The following is a 10,030-nucleotide window of genomic DNA, read 5'->3' on the forward strand; positions in this document are numbered from 1 at the left end:
TAAGCAGCTGCTTGGCAAGTGCAGGGACTGGAGTTCAATCCTCAGCACCAAATGAGACCACGCGTGGTGATGCAGGAGGATCACTAGGAGTCTGAGCTGCATAGCGAGACCCTGTACTAAATACATATATATTTGGTGCAGGGTCTACGGGGTCTCACTACACAGATCCTACGAAGTGGTATTGACTTTCAATGAAAAAACCGTACTGAGTTATTATCAACTCACTGTCTCATAAACATGGAAATAGACTCTCAACTATTGCTTATTAATTGGGAAGGAGTAACTTGATATGCAGGGGCTGTTGACCATCTTGTCTCTGGCATTTACAAACAGTTGCCTTATAATTTGCGTATAGTAGAATTAATAGATGCATAGTAGATAAGGAAGGATTCATGGAACTTGGTGAATGATAATTCTGTAAATTTATTTATTTATTCATTTTTAATGTATTTGGTACAGGGTCTCACTACACAGCTCAGAGTCATCGTGATCCTCCTGTTTTCAGTCTCCCAAGTGCTGGGATTACAGGCACGCGCTACCACGCCCAGTCTCGGTCGCTGTCTCAGTGTGCCCCGGGGGCAGGGCCAGCTTGGCACGATGGCAATGAAACCCCAGTCACTGCATCTGCCTAAGCAGGAGCTTTAATCTGTTGAGCTGTCCCGCAGATTAAAAAAAAATTAAAAATCCGTCCCTCTTTGACAAGTAAGGGTTGAGCAGAGATGCATTTGAAGGAGTGACTCCCTCCGCCTTTCGTCCGCATGCTGCACCCGGCCCCTCTGGCACATTGTGCAGCAGAACAATGGACCATTTGGAACAAAGCCTCGCAGTTGCTTAGAATGCTCCACTGCGTATAGCCCTCCAGTCTTTAGTATGCAGGCCCGGGTTCACCCAGTCTCGAGGAGCACGCTAGCGTCCCAGTTCCCCAGATAGTTTAACTGAGGACTCACCGGGCTAGTGACAGCCATGACATCGTTGAAAGGAGGACTTTGCCAACCAACACATGCAAAAATGGCACAGAGTAGAAGCAGAGCTTGGATTCTAAGGGCAGGACTGAGCGTGGGCCGTAATTTCTAGTGTGCACTTTCGGTGCCTGTCTTCCTCAGCTAGAACATGGAGACGGTGACTCTCATTTCCTATTTTGATTCATAAGCACAGGTGCATTTGCTCACTGCTGAGCAAAACAAGGAAAGACGTTTATTGTGCTGAGAAAGGATAAAAGGATTTATCCAGAGGTAGCCCGTAGAAGACAGAGGGAGCCATTTGCCACAAATCACCATCTCCCCTCCCTCCAGCCCAGATGGGCCAGGGTTTTTCATAGTAAGGAATGAAGAAGGGAGACACTGAAAGGTAGTACAGATCTCCACAGTGGCTTCTTCCCTTCCAGCCATCTGTAGCTCAACTTTCTTGTGGAAAGGAAAGCAGGCTCCAGCCTCCTGGGGCCACCATCTGGGTATTCTGTCATTGCTTTTTGGCTGAGGAGAAGAGGGTGTTTTGGCTATGTGCTCAGCAGGAGGAAGCTTGGAGAGGTTGCTTATCTCTAAAGGACAAAAAAAAAAAAAAAGATCTAACTCTGAAAGCTCCAGTTTTGTATTATGGGTTCCAAAATACACACTTCTTCAGTTTTTTGGGGGGACTATAATGAATTGGTATCTATAAACTCTCTGGAACAGCCCCTGGTGTAAAGCAGCACTGAGTGCTTATTCATTAGACTGACCCCAGAACATTCTGTTCCTCCCTCACTCAGCAAGTGCTGGGGGCTAAGGGCAGGACTGAGTGTGGGGCACAGCTCTTCCGGGTTCCAGTGTGCCCTTTTTTGTTCCTATGTGAGGTGGCTCACACCATCTCTGTGTGTGTGTGTGTGTGTGTGTGTGTGTGTGTGTGTGTGTGCACGCATGCACATACACATGTGTACTCACCTGTGGTACACTTTACATGATCTACTTTTGTTATTATGTCCCGTAGAAAAGCAAGGAGAAATTGTTTGATTTCTGCAAGGATACATAAATTTTACTTCCACTTAAAAGAAAGACTAACTTGTTCATAATAATGAAATCAGTTTTGAAGCCTATATTATAGATTACCTTTTATGCTTCAGACAGTGTTCAGCAAAATCTATATATCTTAACACATCTAATTTCCAAGCAAATCCTATGAAGTGGGTGATATTGACTTTGAGTGGAAAAACTGTATTGAGTTATTATCAACTTATTTTCTCATAGATATGGAAATATAGGTGTCAACAGGTTCTCAACTATTGCTTACTAATTGGGAATGAATAACTGCATATGCAGAGGACTGTTGACCAACTTGTCTCTGGCATTTACAAACAGTTGCCTTATGATTTGCATATAGTAGAATTAATAGATGCATAGTAGATATGGAAGGATCCATGGAACGTGGTGAATGACAATTACGTAAATTTATTTATTTATTCATTTTTAATGTATTTGGTACAGGGTCTCATCACGAAGCTCAGATTCATACTGATCCTCCTATTTGCAGCCTCCCCAGTGCTGGGATTACAGGCATGGCCACCACACTCAGACTCTGTCACCAGCTCAGCACACCCAGGGGTGGGCTGGCCTGGCATGTGGCTGTAGATCGAACCCTGGTCCCTGAGCTTGCCTAAGCAGGTGCTTAGTCCACTGAGCTATCTCTTGGGCTCTTGTAAATTTAAAGATCTATAGAGTTAGCTTATCTGGCTCTGGTTCCTCACAGTCAGACCTTGTCTGACTCTTCCAAGCACATACACCTTTTAGACGTTTCTTTCAGCTTCGCAATTGTAGAGAAATCAAAATACACTTACCATTCGGTCTGTGGCTTAGATGTCAGTCTTAGTTACTTTGTCTTCATTGAGACAAAATACTCAATCCAGGCAACTTAAAGGAAGAGAGATGTATTTTGGCCTACAGTTTCAGGAACCATGCAGACACCACGTGATGTAACTGCTGTGGTAGAGAGAAGCAGCTCCAGTCATGGCAGTCAGGAAGCAGCGAGCACAGGAGGGGCCAGGTTGGGGACACCCCCTCCCAGGTCTAGGCCCTGGAGCTTCCCCTCCTCCAGCCAGCCCTGCTTCCCAACATCATCCCCACCTGCCACTGCCTCCCTAAGTTTTGGAAGACATTTCAGAACCCAAACACAACACATTTCCTTTTGGGTTTTTGCTTAGCACAGTGCATTTGAGAAGCACACACACTAACGCTGTCCCACAGAAGTCCTGGAAGGTGATAGAGCCCTTTTGCCTTGCATCAGCTTTTGTCCAGTCTTCTAGCAAAGCTTGACTGGGCTGAGATGTAAGGGACTTCGGATTTCCTGACATAGATGCCTTCCTGAAGTCTTGCATTCTTTGCAGCTGAATCATCCAGATGTAGAAGCTATCTCTCCACCACTTGGAATTGGATAGTTTGCATTGGTGAGTACGGTAAGGCTTGGTGAATATTTCCATCAAGTTCCCCGCAGACTCCACACCGTTCACTCTTGTTTCTTGGAAGCCTGAGACCATCCTCTCAGAAGAAGCCAGGATGGAAAATCAAGTGCAGAGAGCAGTCAGCATTCGAGCCATTCTGGCTTGGCTAGTAAGGCTTGAGATGCTGGAGGGAGGCCAGCTGAGAACATCCATCCCAAGACCACAGGAATATGAATGGACGCAGCCAAGAGCAGAACAGTGATACAGCCAGCTCTCAAGGTCTTGAGAAGCCACCATGCCTCGCTGCTGCTTTGAGACACTTGGTTGCGACCAGAGAGGCTTGTCACACAGCTATAGCAAACAGATAGCAGAACACCGGCTGACACATACTTCTGAGGCCCAGGTCCTCTCTTCCTTTGAAGTGGCTCTGCCCTGCCTCAGGCCAGATCTTGTGAAGTCTAGTGAACACTGATAGATCACTGCTTCTGAGTTATTTTTTGCCAGATATAAATGTTTGAAGGAATTCTGGAAAAGTTGAGTCTACTGGGATTTTTTTTTTTTTTTTTTTTTTGTATTTTAGGGTTAGGGTCTATAGGGTGTTCAGGGTCTCACTACTAGATCGGACTCATAGTGATCCGCCTGTTCACTGCCTCCCAAGAGCTGAGATTACAGGCACATGCCACCATGCCCAGTATCAATTGCTGTCTCAGTGTGCACCAGGGGAGGGGCCAGCACAGCAAGCCCAGGGATCAAACCCCCGGCCCCTGCACCTGCTTGCAGGTGCTTTAATCCGCTGAGTGATTTGGCCAGCCCCGTCTGCTGGGATTTTAGTTTTTCAATTTGAAAGAAAGTCTAGAGTTATAAAGAGCAAGCCTTGAGCTTCTTTTCCCCTTTAGAAATTTTGTGATGCCCTAAAGTCACATTTTCAGGTATCTACTGATTTGTTATATCACCTTCCTTCCAGTTTTTACAATACTTGCTGAGAGAGAGACAGAGAAACAGAGAGAAAGACAGAGACAGAGACAGAGACAGAGACAGAGAGAGACAGACAGACAGAGACACACACAGACAGAGATGGAGAAAGAAACAGAGAGAGACAGACAGACAGACAGACAGAGACACACAGACAGAGATGGAGAGAGACAGAGAGAGACAGACACACACACACAGACAGAGATGGAGAAAGAGAAACAGAGAGAGAGACACATACAGACAGAGACACACAGACAGAGACGGAGAGAGACAGAGAGAGACAGACAGACAGACACACACACAGACAGACAGACACACACACAGACAGAGACAGAGAAAGAGAGACAGAGAGACAGAGAGAGACAGACAGACACACAGACAGACAGATACAAGCCAGAGTGACAGAGAGACAGTGGGGAACTTCTGTGTAGGTTATTATTGTGTAATTTCAACCACAAAAGTGATTAAGACACTGATATTACTGAAGGTATTTATCAGACAAATTCCATTAACATCACAAGCCTTGGAGAGGATGCGCTGTCAAATACAATACCATCTGCCTTCCCAGGATTCCTGGCTGAACACCTTCCCTACCATAATTGATGAAAATGCTGATACAAAGAAACAAGACTTATTTGAAATATATAAATATATATAATGATACTTTAATAATTATACTACTGATGTCTGTTGGTCTATTGAAAGAAGCACTTAATGCTTAGTGTTTTTCTCTGCTGTTTTAATTCCTTATAACGTTTTAGATCAACTTTGCATGTTCATATGTGGTAATGTAAAAAACTAATTTGCGGACAACGTTATGCAATATAACAACCATCGCTGCATTGCTATTATTTTGTAGAGTGAAATTCTGTACTGTTCCTTAGGTTTTTAAAATTATTTTTATTCTCTTTAAAAATAAAATAAAGTTCAGAGATGTGTACAAAATGCTAAGTATGAGAGATTCAACGGATTGACTATGAGTTCATGGTTTTACTGGCAACAGCTCTGTAACTTCCTTCCCTTCCCTTGAGCCCTGATGAACGGATATAATTGGTGATCCCCACTTCTAGGGAAGAAGGATTGAGGGTATTTGGCTATTTAGGGTGCGTAGATACACCGTCCTGGGTATTTGTGTGGTGTGCAACAGAGCCAGAAGCTGTTAGCGATGCACCCCTGATTGCAAGGCTCAACACAAATTGCCACAGTGGTTGTTAAACTAATGATGTTACCTCCCCTGTAGCTACGTTATCCGTGGTTCTCAAACCCAAAATTGGCTTTTCAGAATTTGAGTCAGAAATTATTTCAGTATTAGAAAAAAAAAGTGCAACCTATTTTTGCTGTGCATTTTGTAGGTGGCTTTTCTCTAAAGGAATATCACCACGTTTGTGTAGAACACACTCATTGAAGAAACGGGGGGGGGGGGGCAATGGGCGTCCCCTCAGGGCAAGGGCAGTGGAGGTGGAGGAAGCAGGTGGAGGAAGCAGGTGGAGAAAGCAGGTGCAGTGTGAACTCTTTTGCATCATTTCTTTTTGACCCATGTACTTTCCTTTAGTTTCAAAAGGAAAAGACTCTGAGAAACATAATTTTAAATTATGTGAATTCGAGACCCAGTAAACAGGACCAATGGGGGGACTCCTAAACAAAGGCCCTGTATGTGTAAAAGTTCAGACAAGCAGGAGGAGGCCCAATTTTACTGAGAAAGGCAGTCCATTGTTCTAGGGTTCTGCCCCCAAGACATAGATGGGTCTACATAACCGTAGAGATGTGAGGCGATCTTCCTATATCCTGACCTGTGGGTGTTCAAGCGGGTGCAGACAAACCACGCCACTGTTGTCAATGTCGGTGGGCATCGACTTCTTTGTCCCAGCTCTGCCTTTCTCTGTCCTTCCGTATATCCTCCTGCCTGGGATCTCCACCAGCCCTGGATTCCTCCAGATTCTCTTTGTTCCCTAAGGCACACTTGGCTTCTACACCTTGAAGTCTAAACCGTAATTATGATATTACGTTCTCAGCCTGGCATCTGCTAGCTCCCCACCCCCATTCTACCAAGGCAATTGACTCCAAAAGAGAAAAGATCTGCTTTGGCTCACGGTTGGAGAGAGTTCAGTCCTGGAAGGCGAGGCCCTGTGGCTCGGGACCCTTGATGAGGGTGGTACCTGACGATGAGAAAACATGGACTGGGACAACAGGAAGAGCCCAGGGTCCCCCAGTGCCCCACAAGGACCTGCCACTAAAAAGCTAAAGACTTCCCACTCTATGCTACCTCTTAAAGGGCCACAGCACTGCCTGATAGTGTCACCTTGTAATGCACCTTTTAATGGGGGACTCTCGTGACAACCATTCCATCTTTTGATTCACTTTGCGTACTATTATCTCACTGATCTCCTCAGCTTTTGCTCAGATCAAAACAAAGCAGTAGCGTCATTTCCTTATTCTTCTATGTGTGGTATTTATCACATTTCCTTTTCCTTGGCTGCTTAGGTACCTGTTCTTCCTATCGTTAGTACCCAGGCAGCAGGGATGGCATTCTATTATTTTCATCTGCAAGATTTAGCACCATGCCTTTCGATACTCAGTCAGTGTGTTGAATTGAATTGTAGATAATCGCTGCAGGTTAATGGAGAGTTAACCTGATAAAATATTGCTCATCTCAGGATACCGGATTGCCTGGATTTATGATGTGCATTCGGATCTAATGCTTTCGTTCTTTTTTAAAAATCCTGAGTAAACCCTCTTTCTTTGCAAAGATAAAAACAACCTGGTAATATTTTCTCCATGATAATACATTCAGTGCTGTCACTCTCTTCAGGTTTTGATACACTGAATGTCATTAATGTAAAAGTCAAGCAGCTGTACCCCCTGAGAATGCCCACCTGGAGACTTCAGTTGGAAGAAGCCATGAGCTGTGTTCTCCATTCTCCAGTTTCCTTGAAACTCTTTGTTACAAGAGAACAACAAATGTGCAGCAGCGATATTTGACTTACTAGATAGAATACTGTGAACCTTATCGACTTTCGCTGTTCTTTTCTTTTGGAGTCTTCACATCTTTACTGAAAATTGGTGGCTACTGCATTCCTCTTCTCACTCTTCTTGTTGAAGTGAAAGGGGGAGAAATCCTTCCAAAATTGATCCTGTTGAACATATGAATGGATTCTGTTTGTACTCTCCGATACTGGATGCGCTTCATGCAGTAACTTTATAACTTAGGAGATCTGAATAAAGCCTCACTTCCTCCTAATCTTCACTGAGTTCTACTCTTGGATGAGGCAGCACAGGCTTAGAAAATCAATGCACCTTGACAAAGCATGGTTAATTAGTGTTAGGGAGATCAGGAAGTTTTAGAGTGTCTCCTTTTTGTACATATTCAGCTCCCTTTAGATTTGGGAGCTGAGTGTCTCTTTCATTTTTCTCTTATTAATGCGACCATCTCTTAGATATGCAGAGGCTTTTAGTAAGAAAGACAATATGGTTGTTTGGTTTCATTGTGATAACTTTAATGGGTGACTATGTAAAGTTCTACATCATTCAAAATTCTGTATAAACAGCAAAATAACACTGAATATTACAACTCTATTCATGAATTTTGATGACTATCTCAACACTGGTAATAAGCAACATAAATTCTAAATTGTGCTATTTTCTGTACACATGTCATTACTTCTTAATAAGTACAGCAACCCAAATAATCATCTCTACAGTGAAGCATGAAAATTGTAATGATTCTAAATGCCAATGTCACATCTTCTCCTGATTTGGAAATTTTTCCTGGATTTAAATAATATTTCTCAGTCCTTTTATAAATACAACCTCTTTATAAAATAAACCTTATGAAATAAATCACTGTCACATGGAAGGAAAACACTTAAAGAAAGACAGTTGAGTAGAACACTGCATTAATACCCGGCAGACGGGGCCACTAAGCACCGTAGAGCACTACCTCAGTTCACGAGCGTGTCTGTTCTCAAACAATTTGGTTTGCAAACAGAAATGTTGGACAAAATTTACCTTTTGTTCATGAACTCCACATCATGAACATGCCTGCAGCCATCCTAAACACATTAGCGTTGCCATGTTCCCCAGAATTATGGGACAAATTAAGTTTGAGAACCAAGGTACATCTACACTGAGCCTGCTGAATCATGGGAAAGAAGGCGGTGACTTCGGGGCTGATGGATTTTGAACAGGGGAAGGGGCTGCCTTCAACCAAATCAAAGTAAATGTCCTAGGGCTCAGTGGAATAAGTGCCTGGCAGCAAGCGTAGAGTCCTGAGTTCAAGCCCCAGTACTGCCAAAAAAAAAAAAAAAGAAAAAGAAAAAAGAAAGAAAGAAAGAAAAAAGGAGGAAGTTTAGAACCAAGCATTGTAGTCCCAGCACTTGGGAGGCTGCGGCAGGAGGATCCCTGTGAGTTTGAGACCAGCCTGGGTGACAGGGTGAGCTCATGGCCAGCTGAACTGCATAGTGAGACCCTGTCTCAAAAAAGGCCAAAATAAATAAATACAAAAATAAAAATTTTTAAGTAAGTTTAAAAAATAAGCAATGATAAAGTCATGTGAAAATCTCAAAAATGGTCAGCAAATTTCACCTCAGAATTACTTCACAATTCTATTGTTCCCAATGGAGTTTTCCCCAGATTTCAAGATATGAAGGAAGCACTGAACTCCTAGTTTATCTTGAGAGTTTATTTTTAAGATCAGTTTAAGAGGGTATATCTAAGTTTTTGAGCATATAATTTATATGATTTGTAATATAGAATTCATAAGCATGTAACTTCTAAGTGTATAATTCATTTGAACATAATAGACACTAATGTATTTTATATTAGGACAATAGTTAAGAAATTTTGTGTTATTTGCATCATTTTAAAAGTAGTTAATACACGGCCAGCCAGAAAGCTCAGTGGACTAAAGTGCCTGCTTAGGCAGAGCACGGGGGCCAGGGTTCGATCCCTGGCATGCTGTGCCAGCCCCACCCCCAGGGCTCACTGAGCTGTAGATGGAGACTGGGCGTGGTGGCACGCGCCTGTAATCCCAGCGCTAGGGAGGCTGAAAACAGGAGCATCACTGCGAGTGTGATCTACAAAGTGAGACTGTGTCGACCCTGTACACCCTGTGCTAAATATAAATAAAATAAAATAAAGTACTTAATGCAACAGAAAAGCTATCTTATAATGCAGGAGATGAATTTTATCATCAGAAGCCTATGAGGGTTGCCAGGTGTGGAGGTGCACACCTGTAATCCCAGTATTTGGAGGGCTGAAGCAGGAGAATTGCTGCAAGTTTGAGGTCGGCCTGGGCCACAGAGTGAGTTTGAGGCCAGCCTGAACTGCATAGTGAAACCCTGCCTCAAAAAGAGCAAGACAAAACAAAAAGAAGTCTAAGTGGGGTGTTTACCTGCCAAATATTTTGGAAACGTAATTTCCGTTCACAGTCTCCAAGACGTTCGCCTCACTCGGATAACTGAAAAATGATTTCTTAGTTCAGGGGTCAGATATATAAATGGATGCATGGAAATGAGATGAGTTTTGAAGGAGAGTAAAGAGCTAGTAAAAGTATTTCAGGGCTGAGGGTGTCACTCGGTGGTAGAATGTTGGGCTAGTATGTGTGATGCCCTGGGTTTGACCTCCAGCACAAAGGAGGAGGAGGAGGGAAGGAAG

Source organism: Octodon degus, unplaced genomic scaffold (genome assembly GCF_000260255.1).
Source record: "Octodon degus isolate 3935 unplaced genomic scaffold, OctDeg1.0 scaffold00329, whole genome shotgun sequence".
NCBI classification, from domain to species: Eukaryota; Metazoa; Chordata; class Mammalia; order Rodentia; family Octodontidae; genus Octodon; species Octodon degus.